The sequence below is a fragment of the Saccopteryx leptura genome, chromosome 4 (genome assembly GCF_036850995.1).
Source record: "Saccopteryx leptura isolate mSacLep1 chromosome 4, mSacLep1_pri_phased_curated, whole genome shotgun sequence".
NCBI classification, from domain to species: domain Eukaryota; kingdom Metazoa; phylum Chordata; class Mammalia; order Chiroptera; family Emballonuridae; genus Saccopteryx; species Saccopteryx leptura.
Genome location: NC_089506.1, coordinates 176,342,268 through 176,360,575, shown reverse-complemented (window position 1 = coordinate 176,360,575; position 18,308 = coordinate 176,342,268).

The following is an 18,308-nucleotide window of genomic DNA, read 5'->3' as shown; positions in this document are numbered from 1 at the left end:
GTCCCCTCTGGTAACCACCATTCTGTTGTTTGTATGTATGAGTTTGTTTGTTCATTTGTTGCTTTTTGTTTTATGTTTCACATATGAGTGAAATCATGGGGTTCCTATCTTTTTCTGTCTGACTTATTTCACTAAGCATAATACTCTCCAGATTTACCCATGTTGTCGCAAATGGCAATATTTCATCTTTTTATGGCTGGCCAGTATTCCATTATACAGTCTATATGTACTTTATATACATGTATCTTCATCCAATCATCAATTGAAGGACATTTGAGCTTTTTTTAAATCTTAACTATTGTGAATAATGCTTCAATTAATATAGGGATACATATATCTTTACAAAAGTATTTTCATATATTTCAGGTATATACTCAAAAGAGGAATTGCTGGGTCATATGGTAACTCTATTCTTAATTTTTTGAAGTAGCTTCATACTGTTTTTTATTATAGCGGTACCAATTTACATTCCCACCAGCAGTATATGAGAGTTCCCTTTCCTTCACATCCTCTCCAGCACTAGTTATTTCTTGTCTTATTGATAATAGCCATTTTTATAGTTGTGAGGTAGTATCTCATTGTAATTTTGATTTGCAAATCAAATTGATCATTTCTTCATGTTGATCATTTTTTTAATATATCTGTTGGCCAGCTGTATATTTTTCTTAGAAAATGTTTATTCAGCTTCTCAGCCCCTTTTTAAATGAGAGTATTTATTTTTTGTTGAGTTGTATGAGTTCTTTATATTTTTGGATTTTAGCCCATTATTGAAGGTGTCATTTGCAAGTATCTTCTCCAATTCAGTTAGTTGCCATTTTCTTCTGTTGATGGTTTCTTTTGCATTGCAGGAGCTTTTTAATTTGATATATGCAGATGACCTCAGGGCAAAAGCAGCTTTGATACCCTTAGAACTCTGCCTATCTCTCTGGGTTTATGCTTCTTCCCAGAATTTGGCTGGGCAGTTCTCTATCAGGGTAGCTCTTCAAAGCTTTTAAAGTATATTAAAAATGCATTATGTATAAATATATTAAAGATAGTAACCTTTCCAACTATATTTGTGTCAACTTAAAATTTTTTTATTTAACTTTATCTTTGAGGATTCTGCTTTTCCACATGTGCTTAGAAAGGTTATTCCACTTGTGATCAAGTATCTATTTATTTACATTTTCTTCTAATTTATTTTTTAATACTAAATCTTTAATCCACCTGTATTCCTTGGTATAAGGTATATCCTGAGGAACAAAATGGATTTTTTTTTTTTTTAGAAAGAGAAAGACAGAAGGAGGGACAGACAGGCTGGAAGGGAGAGAGGTGAGAAATATCAGTTCTTCATTGTGGGATCTTTGTTGATCATTGATTGCTTTCTCATATGTGCATTGACTGGGGGGCTCCAACAGAGTGAGTGACCCCTTGCTCAAGTCAGTGACCTTGGGCTTCAAGCCAGCAACTTTTGTGTTCAAGCCAGCCACCATGACATGACCCCATTCTCAAGCTAGTGAGCCTGTTCTCAAGCTGGATGAGCCTGCACTCAAGTCAGTGGCCTCAGGGTTTCAAACCTGGGTCCTCAGCATACCAGTCCGATGCTCTATCCATGAAGCCACTGCCTGGTTGGTCAGGCCAAAATGGAATTTTATAAAACATTTTATTTATTCATTTTAGAGAGAAGATAAAGAGAGAGAAGGGAGGAGCAGAAAGCATCAACTCCCATATGTGCCTTGACCAGGCAAGCCCAGGGTTTCAAAATGGCAACCTGAGCATTCTAGGTTGACACTTTATCCATTGTGCCACCACAGGGCATGCCAAAATAGATTTTTTTTCCCTCAAACAGTCCTAAAATGCTACCAGAATACTTTGTCAAAATTATTTTGCAAAATTCGAATAACTTCTAATACCTCCTTAATTTTATATATCATTTTCTTCCATTGATGTAGGTCTATACTTGTATTAGTAGCACACTAACTTAACTGTATACTTTTATATTTTTCTTCCTTTTTATTTATTTATTTTTTTGTATTTTTCTGAAGTGATAAGTGGGGAGGTAGAGAGACAGAATCCTGCATACACCCAACTGGGATCCACCCGGCATGCTTACTTGGGGGTGATACTCTACCCATCTAGGCCATTGCTCCATTGCAACCAGAGCCATTCTAGCACCTGAGGCAGAGGCCATGGAGCCATCCTCAGATCCTGGGCCAACTTTTCTCCAATGGAGCCTTGGCTGCAGGAGGTGAAGAGAGAGATAGAAAGAAAGGAGAAGGGGAAGGGTGGAGAAGCAGATGGACACTTCTCCTGGGTGCCCTGGCAAGGAATCAAACCCAGGACATCCACACACCAAGTCAACCACTGAACCAACCAGCCAAGGCTGTTTACTCTTTTATTTTAATCTCTTTAAGGATATTCTCCATTTATTACTCTTCTTGTAAAAACCAGTATGAATATCTTAAAATTTGCAACTTCAAAATATTAAATCACTAAGAAATTATAGGAGCATATTTATTTTATAGTTATGATATAAAATAATGCCCGTGGAGCATTTCTGTTTGCAAAAATATAATGCTTTAGAATGCCTAAAATTTAGGGTACATTATCAACTTATTGCTATAAATATTGCTGGCCTAAGGCAGACTAGAGGCACATATTGAAGCAAATGCATTTATACAGTATGCACACTTTACTCATTTGTTCCATGTATCCCCAAACAAAAGCATGAAAAAATAAGATCTATGAATTTTTAACAGTTTGGTTGTGTGAAAATAGGGAGGAAAATGGGTAAGAGAAAGTAAAATATTTTAGAAAAATTATTTATGAAGTTATAGACACTGGTAAAGATGGCTTCTGTTATCTAGTTTTAAGTTCAACAATACATTTCCTGGATTCTGTTCCTTTTCAGTGAATGTGATTGATGCACCACTCAGAGAACATACTTTTTTTGTAACAATCAATACAAGAATATTAAAGGAAGAAATTCTAACAGATAATTTGAAATACCATTGGCTGATTTTTGACAGGGGGTAAAGAAGTTTATTAAAGTTTATGTGGCTGACAATTCTGACAAAATAATTGTTTTTTTAGTTGTATTAAAACATAACACAGAACCTGGCCTGACCTGTGGTGGCGCAGAGGATAAAGCATCGACCTGGAAATGCTGAGGTCACCAGTTCGAAACCCTGGGCTTGCCTGGTCAAGGCACATATGGGAGTTGATGGTTCCAGCTCCTCCCCCCTGTCTCTCTCTCCTCTCTGTCTCTCTCTGTCTCTCTCTCTCTCCTCTCTAAAATGAATAAATAAAAATAAAAAAAATAAAAAAAGCTTTATTTTAGCCTGACCTGTGGTGGCACAGTGGGTAAAAGCATTGACCTGGAACGCTGAGGTCGCTGGTTTGAAACCCCAGGCTTGCCTGGTCAAGGCACATATGGGAGTTGATGCTTCCTGCTCCTCCCTCTGTTCTTTCTATCTCTTTCCTCTCTCTGTCTCTTTCTCTCTCTGTGTCTCCTCTCTCTAAAAAAATGAATAAATAAAATGTAAAACATAAAAAAACATAACACAGAACCTGTTATTAATAATAACCTTTTAATTCAAGAGCAGTGTGTTTCATTTTGCTTTAGATGTTCCCTGATCAAAAAAGTGTCCTAGCAAGAATTATGATGGGTATGTATAGCCAAGCTTACGTCATTGTTTAGAAAGATTTTCCATTAGGTTATTTATCTACCTTGGGTCTCATATTTTTAATCAGCTTAAGAGCTGTATTAGGAAAGTCAGAAATCCTTTTCTTGATATTAAATATATATTCAGCATTTTTAAGAGTCATTTAGAGAAAGGCTTCTGTACTGACTCTGCTGTGGATGCCTGTGGTTTCTGTAGAGAAATGAGCATTGTCTGAGGAGGTATTTTTCTTAAAAGGATCAATGTATTCATTATTTGTGACAATCAGAACTGAGAAAATGTTTATAACAGATAATATCTAGGCAACGTTATGTATAAAAGAGTAAGGAACCCAGACTGTTTTCTTGTAGATCAGAGGCATATTTATTATTGTTACTTTTATTGTGAAGCACAACACTATTTGTGTTGCTTTAAAAAATCTACAAATACATGTTATTGGTTATGTATTATGTGTGGGAACTGAGTAATAGTCTAAAAGTGGCAGTTTAAGAAACACTCTATAGTAATTAAAAAAATTGTTCTTGAGAAATCAACATCTTAATTTTTACATTTTAGATAAGAACTGTTTTTGAGGGAATAGGGGGCTTGCAGCTGCACCTTGGAGGCAAAGACGGATGCACCCAAAGGCCTAAGGGGTTCTGACATTGAGAGAAAAGTTCAGAAAGTATATAAGCACATTTTTTAAGTCACTCATGTTTTAGACACACAGAATCTTCCTGAAATCAGATTTCTTCTTTCGAACATTATGTTTGCTTTTCTGAAGTACTTTGTCAGAAAAACTTGTTCTTAATTCATTTTTAAGAGATCTCACTGACCTAATCCAACTTAAAAAGGAGCAATAAACAAATCTCTCCTTACAAACGTCTTCTCCGGAGCCGGAGCTGACAGTCCGTTTCCTCACTGCCCCTCCTGGTGTTGCGTTCCTTCGTCCTCCCCCTTCAGGCTGGCATTACGCTGCTTCTCCGTGGAGAGTGGCAGTCTCTCAGAGAACCATAATGTGAGGTGAATCATCTCCTGTAGGTCATAAAAAGGCAATTTTAAAGTAATGAAAACAAGATGATGTTGAAAGAAATGCTATAAGGAATCATAAAATAATGAACAGAGATAGAGAATTGAGATTTGGACTGTAGAACCTGTATCTTTGAACTTATGAAGCATAGCCTATAGGAATTTATTGAAAAACAAAAGAGGCGGCATGTAGAGACATGGTTTGAATTGACGACGTGATACAGAATTATAGAAAGGATATACTTTCGTTACAGTATTTTAAATGGGAAAAGAAAGGTTCATGGCAGTAGTTAATCAGAAAAGTGTATTTGAAAATCCAACATCATGATGTTTAAAGGGATATAGTCAGTACATGAAAACCATTAGTTGGAAACTTACACTCTTTCATACCTGATTTCAAATTATCAGGATAAATAGTAAAGGAAAATATGTGCTCACATGAATCGGAAGGCCTGAAATTCCACACACTGCCTTGATGTCTTTGAGCCTTACAGGGCCCAGAAGTCTAGCTATGAATTCCCTGCTTTCTTTAGGTCTGCCCCCCACCCTGCAAGAAAGCCTCTACCTGGCTAGTTCCCCCATCTGCTGGGCCACCTGAACTGCACTTGAACCTTAACCTAATGAATTGCACTTTGCTACCAGCCAGCAAAATTACTGAACATGCCAATCCTATCCGCCTGTGGGAATCAAGGGTCACCTCATCCTTTTTCCACTACAAAGAGAGCCTCCTATACCCCTTGCTGGTTCATTCTGCTCTCTAATGTGACCCCCCATGTGGCCCTGCATAGCACGTGGTGGTATCCTCTTCTCTCAGGCTGTGAGTGTATGTGATTGACACCTGCCATCAATACTGTCTGTCCAGTGTCTGGTACTGCACATGTGGCCATCTCAAACCTTTTAGTGCCTGAGATCCTTCTTTCACTAACGGGGTGAATGGGAGGGGATCAGAATAGCATGGAGATGTAAACTTTGGTGTGTCACTTATCATTTCCTAAATGCATGCTGTCCTTTCAGCTTTAACCAAGGTCGTTTCAGAGTTAGTCTCTTAGCAAGATTTAGTTCCATTGCCAGTTTTGCAGTGATTTGTAGTAAGTTATCCCAATGCATGGCAATGTGCAATTCTTTGTCTGCCTATAAAAGATTGTTCATTAGGCTCTAATCCAATAGTCCAAAAAAGAGGAACAATAGAAACATAACAGTTGCAGAAATCATAATACTTTTTATAATTATTTCTTGATTCTAGTCCAAACTTGATTTGTTAGAAATCAGTTTCTGAGATGAAAGATCACTTTTAAAAAAAAATAATAATAATTTTTATGAACTCTTCTTAGTGTGCATGGAGCAGAACTTTGCAATGCTATATGAAGAAAATAAATCATTCTAATACGTTTACCAAAGCTTTTAGTTACCAGTGACAATGGGAATGGGGGTTAAGCCTGTAAATTGGGGGTTTCAAACTCAAATAATGACAGGAACCAGGCAGGTAATTAAATTGGTGAAGCAGGGTGGATAATGATCTAAGTTTAAATGTAGGCAACCAATTAAAATATTATTAAAGTATTGTGTAAGCCAAACAAAACACATCTGTGGACCACATGTCCAAGGGTGACCCTAAGCAACTTTTAAAATCTTACTAATTCTTCAAGGCCTTCATTGTATGCCTGTCTTTCTAAGAACCCTGTTATACCAGGGACAGCCCAAGCTGATGCCGACCTTCTTGGAACTTTTATTGAATTAGTAATTAGAATTACAAACTATAGCACCTTTGCTCTCTTGCTGTTTACTCAGTGGGGCTTTTATTTCCTCATGATACTGGAGGACCTTGGGAACAGAGACCACTATGTTTCTCTCATTCTCCCACATTGGCATCACTTTATAAGGATTCAGTCAATAATAATGATGATGACAATAGTAATAACAGTACCTAACATTTATAAAGCTCTTTCCTTGAGTGTAGTACATTTCTGTTAGCTTTTATACGTACAGTGGTACCTTGAGATACGAGTTTAATTCATTCTGTAACCGAGCTCATAAGTCAATCAATTTGTATATCAAACAAATTTCTCCCATTTAAAATACCTGAAATAGATTTAATCCATTTCAGCCCTGTGAAACAGCCCCAAACCATGCTAATTATGAAAAAAATACATGTTTTTAATTAAGAAACACACATGTATACTTTACCAATGCATAACAAAATATATGAAATAAAAAAAAGTGTTATTTAGTACTGTATTCTTACCTTGGAGACAGACGAGTGTGGCTATCAGAGGTGAATGGCGGAGGAGGAGGGAGGGAGGAAGGGATGCAGGCACTGAAGACATGTAAACTAAAACTGCACTTTCTTAACACTAAATGTAAACTAAAACTGCATTTTCTTTACTTTAAACAAAGCTAAAGCTGCACTTTCTTTACTTAAAATGAAACCACAAAAACTTAATTGTAAAAAAATGCACTTTCTTAACTTTAAACTTAACCTAAGCTTAACATTACATATTTTTTATTTAATCATCACCTGTTTTTGCCTTTTTAGCTGCACTTTCGGCATTTTCACTTGCAGGACTTTTGAATAAAAATCTATCCAAAGAGGTTTGCTTTTGCCTACCTTTTAAAATGTTACGGAAATGTGACAAACAAGTATCATTAAAAAGTGCTGAAGCATGACCAGTTGAAACTTTTTCTGGGTGTTTCTTTTCAATGAAACTTGAAAGCTTCTCCCACATTGCCAGCATGTCTTTAATTTTACTTGCAGAAATCACTTCCTCGGACTCTACCTCCTCCTCACTACTTATCTCTTGCAGAAGCTTCGTATGTTACATCATCTGTAGCTCCTTCAACTCCTCAGTTGAGAGTTCCTCCTCATGTTTCTCCATGAGCTCATTTACATCATTCTCATCTACCTCCAAACCCATCAACTTTCCAAGGGAAATAATCTCCTCCAACGCTTCTACCTCGGTTTCAGTCTCTGGTTCGAATCCTTCGATGTCCCTGTCTGCAACAACATCAGGCCATGACTTTTTCCATGCTGAGTTCAAGGTTCTTCTTGTAACCTCTTGCCATGACAAGTCAATAATGCGTAAACATATCACGATGTTGTAGTGATCTTTCCAAAACTCTCAAAGGGTTAGAATTGTATTCTCAGTCACCTCAAAGCAGCGGCGGAACAAGTGCTTTGTGGAAAGCTTTTTAAAGCTAGAAATGACCTGCTGATCCATACGTTGCAAGATTTGTGGTGGTTACGGGGGGAGGGGGGAGAGGGAGAGGGAAAGGGGGAGGGGGAGGGGCACAAAGAAAACTAGATAGAAGGTGACAGAGGACAATCTGACTTTGGGTGATGGGTATGCAACATAATTGAACGACAAGATAACCTGGACATGTTATCTTTGAATATATGTATCCTGATTTATTGATGTCGCCCCATTAAAAAATAAAATTATTTAAAAAAAAAAAAGATTGAAGTCATGTTGGGTGGGAGGTAGAGGACTTTCACGAATTTGAACTCATTGAGAATGTCATCTTCAAGACCAGGTGGGTGGGCTAGAGCATTTTCAAGGATTAGTAAGACTTTCATTGGGAGTTTATTTTCTTGAAGTTATTTCTTCATTGCAGGACCAAAGATGAGATTTACCCATTCAATAAAAAACTGCCGCATAACCCATGCCCTGGCATTGGCGCACCACATAACCTGCAGTCTTTTTTTATGAATCTTGTGAGTCTTAAAGACTCAAAAATGTTTGGAATGATATACTAGCGGTGGCTTTACTTTATAGTCACCTAGCATTTGCACACAGTGCAAGGGTCAGAAGGTCCTTCATGGGTTTATGGCCTGGCAGCTTCTCCTCTGTGTTGATGAAAGTCCTCCGGGGCATTTTTTTTCCAAAACAATCCTGTTTCATCGAGTTGAACACTTGTTGGGGGATGTAGCCTTCCCTTGCGATAAGTGCAGCAAAATCTGTGATGTACCCCTCAGCTACCTTAATGTCAGCACTCACAGCTTCACCATGCCTCACCACCGAGTGAATGCCAGATCTCTTCTTGAAATTTTCAAACCAGCCATGACTTGCCTTAAACATATTTTCTGTTGCCTCTTTTGAGGTTGATGGTTCTTTCTTCTTCAGGTTGCCATAAATAGTATGTTTCTTTTCACATATTACAGTCTCTGTCACTGTATCTCCTGCCACCCACACCAGCAGAAGCTTCTCCATTTCTTCATGGATATTTGTCCTTAATTGGGACAGAATTGTAATTCCTTTCACTGGATTTGCGCTTTTGATGGCATCCTTTTGTTTAAGGATGGTACAAATTGTAGATGTATTGTGGTTGTACAATCTTGCCAGTTCAATCACTCATACACTACGCTCATGTTTTTCTGTTATTTCTTGCTTTACTTCTATTGATATCATTCTCTTCTTCTTCTCACCACTGTCCTTTACATTCACTTTCTTTAGCCCCATTATAGCACACAAAAAAAGTTAGTAAAAAATGCAAAAATGATGCAAGAACGAGTACAGTGCACAAGATTCGACTTGATTCTGCAGGTAACATGTGAGAAAGAATGAGATGCTGCTGTTGTGCTGCTGATACTGGACCCGTGTGCTAATGTGTCAACTAGCGATAGCTTCCCGAAACATTGACTTGAATCTCGAAATTTTGCTCAGATTTCGAACAAAAATACGGGCCAAGTCGCAGCTCATATCTTAAAAAATTCATAGGTTGGTCTGCTCGTATCTCAAAGTACCACTGTATTAACTAATTCTCACAACAACCTTGTGAGGTAGGCACTACTTTTAGCCCATTTTACTGAACAGAAAACTGAGGCACAGTGAGGTGAAGTGACTGGTCAGGTCACACAACTGGTGAGGACTGGAGCCAATAAACATGGCCAACCTGTCCCTATAACATGTTCACTTAGCCACTAGAGTACAAGTATTAATTAATTCAATATTATTAATACAACATAACCAAGAGTTTAAAACTTTTTGTACCAAAATGTTCACCATAGGGCTAGCAAGTCTTAAAAAATATCAGAAAGAAACACCATTGTGTTTTATCCCCATACCCATCCTCTCTCTGTCTTCTGTCCTTTCTTGATTCCTAGTAAGAAATGGAAGCGTAAACATAGCATAGTTATGCCCATAAGATGTCAAAATAGACAGGCAATTTGTTCAAACTCCATTCAAATTTAAGTGTTATATCTGTTAAATTCACCAGTCTGGTAGCTTTGTGTGTGTAATTGGCAGTTTAACAGCCAAGCAGGAAATATTGAATAGTTTTGTGAGAAGAACTTAGGAGGAAAGAAAACCCTTGGTGGCGACGAAATTGGATGTTATAATGAACAGGGTTTTATGACTGCATATACTAGAGTTTGACATCTGCTTCATTACTGTTTCTTCTCTATATGGGGAAAAACTATGTATTAGCGTATTTCATTGTGCATACAGGATTATAAAAATATCTGATAATCATTTAGAGAACAAGTTACTCTAAAATCGTATTACTAATTCTAACTATTCTTACGTTACATAAAGACAGAGCTCATTTTGTAATAAATAAGGAACTCTATCTTCCTTCTCTAAATCTGAGATGCAGTTTTGCCCTTCATACCCACTTATGTATATTTTTATTATGTCTGATTTGAGAATTGCTTGGCTCTGTGGCTACTGAGAAAAGTCTTAACAGTTTGATTTTTAGTGTTAGAGTACATGTAATGTAGGAACTCTAGTAAAGAACAAAGGTAGACTATTTTGTCTTCTTTACCTCAATCCCTGTCCTGGCCAGGATAACTTGAAATATGTCTCCACAGCTGTAGACACATGTGACTCATGGCTTTTGGACACAGCCCCTGACATTACTGTCAATGTGATTGAGCTAATTTGATATTTGTCCTTAAGGTTTCCCACTGAAGCTCTGGCTGAAGCCCAACACCACCCTATCTACACCTAACATTTGTCATCACCACTAGATATTTTAGCCCTTCTGCTGGCCCTCAAATTTGTCTATCTTAAGTCCTATTCTCTCAGGACCATGCATTCTTTTGAATGGTAATTGGTGTTAATGGAGTAATTTGATAGACTAATCTCTGATAATGTTACTTTTTTTAAGTAAAAGTCTATTTTAGCCTAGTTAAAATGCACAGCACCTTTAAAGGTCTTTAAAGATTGACAGAAATATTAGAGATTTCTGACAGCCCAATCAAGAGGAGATATTTTGGTGAATGAGGCCTTATATAACTCTACAACTTATGCCAGCTAAGTAGAGACTGACTCCCTAAAACTTACACGTGCATTGATTCATGTGACTGTGAACTGGCCACTGTGCTACCCACCTCCCCTTACACTCTGATTCTTTCTCAGCTCTGCAGGGTGTATAAAGATTAACATACTTGTGTACTTAACTGAAAGCATAGCAATGAAAGATGAGTTCAAGCAGTATAACAAAAATGTATATAGCCTGACTAGGCGGTGGCACAGTGGGTAGAGTGTCAGACTGGGATGTGGAGGACCCAGGTTTGAAACCCTGAGGTCACCAATGTGAGCATGGGCTCATCCAGCTTGAGCACAGAGTCACTGTCTTGAGCGTGGGATCATAGGCATGACCCTGTGGTTGCTGGTTTGAGCCCAAAGGTCACTGTCCTGAAGCCCAAGGTCTCTGGCTTGAGCCCAAGGTCATGGGCTTGAGCAAGGGGTCACTTGATCTGCTGTAGCCCCTCCCCCCCATCAATACACATAAGAGAAAGCAATCAATGAACAACTAAGAATCTGCAATGAAGAATTGATGCTTCTCATCTCTCTCCCTTCCTGTCTGTCTGTCCCCATCTATCCCTGTCTCTGACTCTCTCTGTGTCTCTGTCAAAAAAAAATGTATAGAAAATTTTATCCAAGTTTATTTGACATTAAGAATTTAGTTTGGCATAATCTGATGATGCTCAAAACTTTCAACAGCTGAAATATTTCACTACTGAGAAATGTTTAAATGTGGTTTGTTATGCCCACCAGTAAATGTTATGTATATAATTGTTTAAATGGTTATCCAGCTCTGGACAGGTAGCTCCATTGGTTAGAACATTGTCCTGAAGCAGAGGTTGCTGGCTTGATCCCTGGTCAGGGCATCTACAGAAACAGATCAATGTTCCCCTCTCTCTCTTTCTCTCTGTCCTTTCTCCTATCTAAAATCAATAAAATGATATATCAAAAAATAAATAAAATAAAATAGTTATATATCAAAGTTAAGTGAAAAAAATTCAACTGTTTATATGCATATAAATGTCTGTGCATACACATGTACACACACACACACAAAGATTTATAAAACCCTACATGTTTCAGTATAGGACAGGAAGTCTATAAAATGATATCTACACAATGTTTTTATGTCTGAAGATGCTTTTCATGTTTAGCCATAGATTTCTTTGCATTTTGGACATTATACTATTATAAAAGTATGTGATAGACAAATATGGTAATGAAATAAATGAATCTATATGTGCCATGATGTTCAGATAAAGCGGCAATGGCTCTCCGGTCCTGTTTCGGCTCACCTGCGATGTGTCCTGCAGCCACATGGCCTAGACAGGCGAGACCCACTATGAGGACTGAAGGGAGTAGGAAAAGGACGGCTAGCACCTCCTGAAGTGGGGAACAGTGTTGTTGCTGGGGCTTCATTTAGGGCATGCAAGCCACTTTCACAAGGAGAGGGTGCAGGAGGGCAGCTCAACGGCTCCCTAGACTGGAAGACAGCATGATTGGCTGCATATGTACGTCAAGGCACTGCCTGTTCTAGCCCCCATTTCAGGACCTTCCTATAGCTTTATTTTCTGTAGGAAGATTAAAGCGCACCGTGAAGTTAGCCTTAGTAGCTGAATGGACTTTAGGCTGACTGGGAAAGTGCACTTTGATTAGATTTCCTCCCAAATGACTGCTTTACGTCAAGATTTTGTGTTGGGGCAACTGTAGACTCTGTAACCACTCCACAACCTGCTCAGTCTAAGGAGCTTTTCTAGTGTTCTTTAACTTTTCTGCCAAGACATGTTACGAGGGGCAAACAAATAACATAGATTTTGTACGTTAAAGTAAAAAGTGTGAGAATTCTGCTGTTTCCAGTGGAGCAATGGAGACTGGATTTGCCCATCTACTTTAAAGAACCAAATCCAGACAAAATAATTCAAACAATGGATTGCAGAGTTAGGACACTAGTCAGCACAAAAGACTGATCCTTAAGAGAGGGGAAACAATCAGGATACAGTAAGTACTAACGACTGACCTGACTGCTGGAGAGAGTTTCCATGCCACAGCACAGGAAGCAGGAAGACAGAGTCCAGTAGCCTCCCTGAGTTTGAGAGACTGACTTCCAAATTTCGTTAAGCCAAGGTGGGTAAAATTGTGCAGGGCAAAATACTGGTGAGGAGAGAGGCATGAAAATGAGCCACATAGAGAGCTCTGGGAATCTACTCAGGGCTCCCCTCAAGTCTTCATCTGATAACTGCATGCACCTGAAGAAACTGTTTGAAGCCGGGGGAAAACTACCAGAAAGGGAAGACAGAACAATCCATAAAACTTGCACAGGGAAAGAAAGGGTTCACGTTCTTCTAGGCAGCATGGAGAAAGCTTGTAACACACATGCCGTTAGCTGGAGTCATACTCAGGAGGGCGCTTGTTTGTGGGGCTAGGCTGATGTTCCAGTGTTATGTCCCAGCAAAGCCTGAAATAAAGCCTTGAGAGGATTAACCTGTGGATCAGGAACTTACCCGCACCTCAGAGCAAAGCTCAAGGATATCTGAAGAAATGTAAAGATATCCAACACTCAGTAAGGCAAAACTTGCAAAGTCTGGTCTTTCGTCTAAAGTACTAGTAAAGCAAAGAAGTGAGAAAATGTGACCTTTAATGAGGAGAAAAATTAATCAATAGAAAGAGACAGAAAAGACACAGATGGTAGAATTAATAGATAAGGAAATTGAGTTATTTTTTGAATAGATTCCATATATTCAAGAAGGTAGAGGAAAGAATGAACATTAAGGAGATGTATGGCAGATATAAAAAAGGCCCTACTTAAACTTTTAGAGATAAAAAAATTCAATGTCTGAGGTGAGAAATATACTAGATCATATTAATAGCAGATGAACCGCCAGTTATACAGTATAAAAGAAAAGTGAGTAGAGGCCATGATTATAAAAACTATCCAAACATATATATAGAAAAAAAAGGACCAAGAAATGACCCACATTAGCTCTGGGGTGACTTCAAGTATCCTAATTTATGTGTAATAAGGAATCCTCAAATAATGGAAGGGAAATACAGAGAAACTATTTGAAAAATTATGGCTTAAGAGAATGAGAAGACAAGCAATAGACTGGGAGAAAATATTTGCAAATGGGGCATCTGATAAAGAATCATTATTCAAAACATGAAGAACTCTTACAACTCAACTAGCTGTAAGAGATGATGACATATTGCCATTTAGTACAACATGAATGGACCTTGAGAATACTATACTGAGTGAAATAAGTAAATCAGAATAAGCTAAAAACTATATGAGTTCACACATAGATGGGATATAAAACTGAGACTTATGGACATAGATAAAAAAGAAGTGGTTACCAGGGGAGAGGGATGTGGGGGAAGGGATAAAGAGGGACAAATAAATTGTGACAGAAAATGATTTGACTTTGGATGATGGATACATAACATAATCAACAGTTCCAATGCTATAGAAATATTTACCTGAAACCTATGTACTCTTATTGATCAATGTCACCACTTTAAATTTAACTTTCTAAATAATTTTTTCATATTTTGAGGTTCTATCTTATTTTAATAGAGAACAGACTTCTCAGAAAGTCTTCAGAAGCAGCTTATTATTAAAGTATCAAAATATTGAAATAAACCTAGTAGGGTTAGATTACTCATCTGTCTACCCAGTGGGACATTTGCATGGACTGGGGGCCTATAGGACATAGAAGAGACCTGTAAGTAAACCTGAAAATGAGCCAATCCTCACTTGAATGGTTACTGGATTAAGCCCACCTTCACACTCTGAATTCAGTGCCAGAGGCAGAGACACCACCTTGGCTGTTTCATTTTTCTTCTCTTCATTTGTGATGCTCATATCCAAGATGTATGTTCTAGACTGTGAAAAGGCTTCTCTTTTGTTGTATTAAAATTTTTAGTCCTACCTTTGTATGAACACATTAGAATATAAAGTGACCAAAATAGAAGATGCTTCATTAGATATTTTTCAGATGTCAGCAGATTTGTGGCAGATCATTTGCCTTTTAAAAAATTCAGCTTAAACAGTTCAGGCAGATTACTCAGAAAAAAATTATTTGACATAATTGTGTAAGAAGTAAATATGTTTTTAGTGCATTTGAATAAAATAAAGTGGTCTAAAGAAATTATTAAAAAAATGGGCAAAAGATCTGAACAGAAACCTTACCAAAGAAGATATACAGATGGCAAGTAAACATATGAAAAGATGTTCAACATCATATTAATGTGCAGCTGATAATTACAACAATGAGGTACCACTGCACACCTATTAGAATGAACAAAATCTAAAACACTAACACCACCAAATGCTGAAAAGCATGTGGAGTAACAGGAACTCTCATTCATTGTTGGTGGAAACAAAAACTGGTACAACTACTTTAAAAGGCAGTTTGGCAGTATCTTACAAAACTAAACATGATCTTACCATATGATCCAACAATTACACTCTTAGATATTTACCCTAATGAACTGAAAACTTATTTCTACATAAAAACCTGCAAATTGATTTTTATAGCATTTTGACTTATAATTGTCCCAAATTAAGAACAACCAAGATGTTCTTCAGTAGGTGAGTGGACAAAAAACTGTGGTTCATCCAGAGAGTGAACATTATTTAGCACTAAAAACAAATGAACTACCAAGCTATGAAAAAAACAAAACAAACGAAAAACCTTTCAATAGAAAGATAAAATACAGTCCCTGGCCGGTTGGCTCAGCGGTAGAGCATCAGCCTGGCGTTCAGGAGTCCTGGGTTCGATTCCCGGCCAGGGCACACAGGAGAGGTGCCCATCTGCTTCTCCACCCCTCCCCCTCTCCTTCCTCTCTGTCTCTCTCTTCCCCTCCCGCAGCCGAGGCTCCATTGGAGCAAAGATAGCCCGGGTGCTGGGGATGAATCTGTGGCCTCTGCCTCGGGCGCTGGAGTGGCTCTGGATGCAACAGAGCGATGCCCCAGAGGGGCAGAGCATTGCCCCCTGGTGGGCATGCTGGGTGGATCCTGGTTGGGTGCATGCGGGAGTCTGTCTGACTGCCTCCCCATTTCCAGCTTCGGAAAAATGAAGAAAAAAAAAAAAGAAAGAAAGATAAAATACAGCCTCTTTCAGACATACACATGCTGAAAGAATGCATCACTAGCAAGCTTGTACTTCAAGAAATAATAAGCCAATCTGAAAAGGCTACATAAGGTATTATTCAAACTATAGGATATTCTGGAAAAGGTAAAACTGTGGAGTCAATAAAATGTTTAGTCATTGCCAAGGATTGGGGAGAGGAAGAGTTGGGTAAGTTGAGTGCAATAGATGTTTAGGGCAGTGAAACTTTTCTGCATGATACTACAGTGATGGAGTCATGTCTTTGTATATTCATCAAGACCCACAGGATTTGCAAGATTGAACCCTAAACTCTGGCTTTGGATAATAGTGATGTGTCAGTGTAAACCCATTGATTTGAATAAATGTACCACTCCGGTGTGTCGGGATGGAGCTAGGTTAGAAGTTTCTGTGCTTTCTGTTCACTTTTGCTATGAATGTAAAACTTCTCCAAAAAATAAAATGTATTAATTTTAAAATAATGGCCAGAATTTTTCTAAATTTGATAAAAATGATAGACTCAGAAGTCTAAGAAATTCATCAAGATTTGAATACTAAAAACAAATAAAACTGCACCATGGAAAGCCTAATGAAATTGTGTATAAGCAGTGATAAGGAGAAAATCTTAAAAGCACTTAAAAAAAAGATACATTATGTAGAAGCATAAAGATAAGAGTAAGAGCAGACTTTTTCTCAGCAGTAATGGAAGCCAGGAAAAAGTGGAGCAACATCTTCAAAATATTGAAAGAAACAAAAGCCTGTCAGCATAGAATTCAATGTTCAGTCAAAATACCTTTCAAAAGAAAGATAAAATAAAGCCTCTTTCAGACATACAAATGCTGAAAGAATTCATCACTAGCAGACTTGTACTCCAAGAAATGATAAAGGAAATTCTTTGGAAAGAAGAAAAATGTTACCAGATACAAATCTGAGTATACACAATGGAAGGAAGAGCTCTGGAAATGATAAAGTAATAGAAATGTTCTGTATTTTTCTTTTATCTTAAAAATCTCTTTACAATAGAATTGAATGTTTAAAACTAACAGGGAGGAATTGTGGAGTTTATAATATATGTAGAAATACAATGTATGACTACAACAGAACAAAGGCTAGGAGAGCGGAGATGCAAGTATATTTTGTAAGGCTCTTTTATTGTATGTGAAGTGCGTTAATATTAATAGAAGGTATACTGAGATAAGTTAAAGAAATAACCCAAAATCTCCAATGCAACCACTAAAAACCAAAAGCAGACAAACACGCAAAAGCCAGTCCATAAAGCTTGTAGTTCAACAAAGGAGATAAAATGGAATTATAAAAATACTTCATTCAAAAAAAGGTTGATTCCAGATCTTTGCTATTGTGAACAATGCTGCTATAAACATGGGGGTGCATTTCTCTTTCTGGAACTGTTCTATGGTGTTCTTGGGGTATATTTCTAAAAGTGGGATAGCTGGGAAAAAGGCAGTTCAATTTTCAATTTTTTGAGGAATCTCCATACTGTTTTCCACAGTGGCTGCACCAGTCTGCATTCCCACCAGCAGTGTAGGAGGGTTCCCTTTTCTCCACATCCTTGCCAGCACTTATTCTATGTTGTTTGTTGATGAGCGCCATTCTGACTGGTGTGAGTTGATATCTCATTGTGGTTTTAATTTGCATTTCTCTAATGATTAGCATTTTTTCATATGCCTATTGGTCATCTGTATGTCCTCTTTGAGAAGTGTCTATTCATTTCTTTCATCCATTTTTTGATTGGATTGTTTCTCCTCCAGGTGTTGAGTTTTACAAGTTCTTTATAATTTTGATTATTAACCCCTTATCAGATGTACTGGCAAATATGTTATCCCATTGTGTAGTTTGTCTTTTTATTCTGTTCTTATTGTCTTTGGCTGTTCAAAAGCTTTTTAGTTTGATATAGTCCCATTTGTGTATCCTGTCTTTTATTTCCCTTGCCCATGGAGATAAATCATTAAATAGATCGCTGCGAGAGATGTCAGAGAGCTTACTGCCTATGTTTTCTTCTAAGATGCTTATGGTTTTACGCCTTACATTTAAGTCTTTTATCCATTTTGAGTTTATTTTTGTGAGTGGTGTAAGTTGGTGGTCTAGTTTCACTTTTTTGCAGGTTGTTGTCCAATTTTCCCAACACCATTTATTAAAGAGGCTGTCTTTACTCCATTGTATGCCCTTACCTCCTTTGTCAAATACCAGTTGTCCATAGAGCTGTGGGTTTATTTCTGGGTTCTCCGTTCTGTTCCATTGATCTATGTGTCTGTTCTTATGCCAGTACCAGG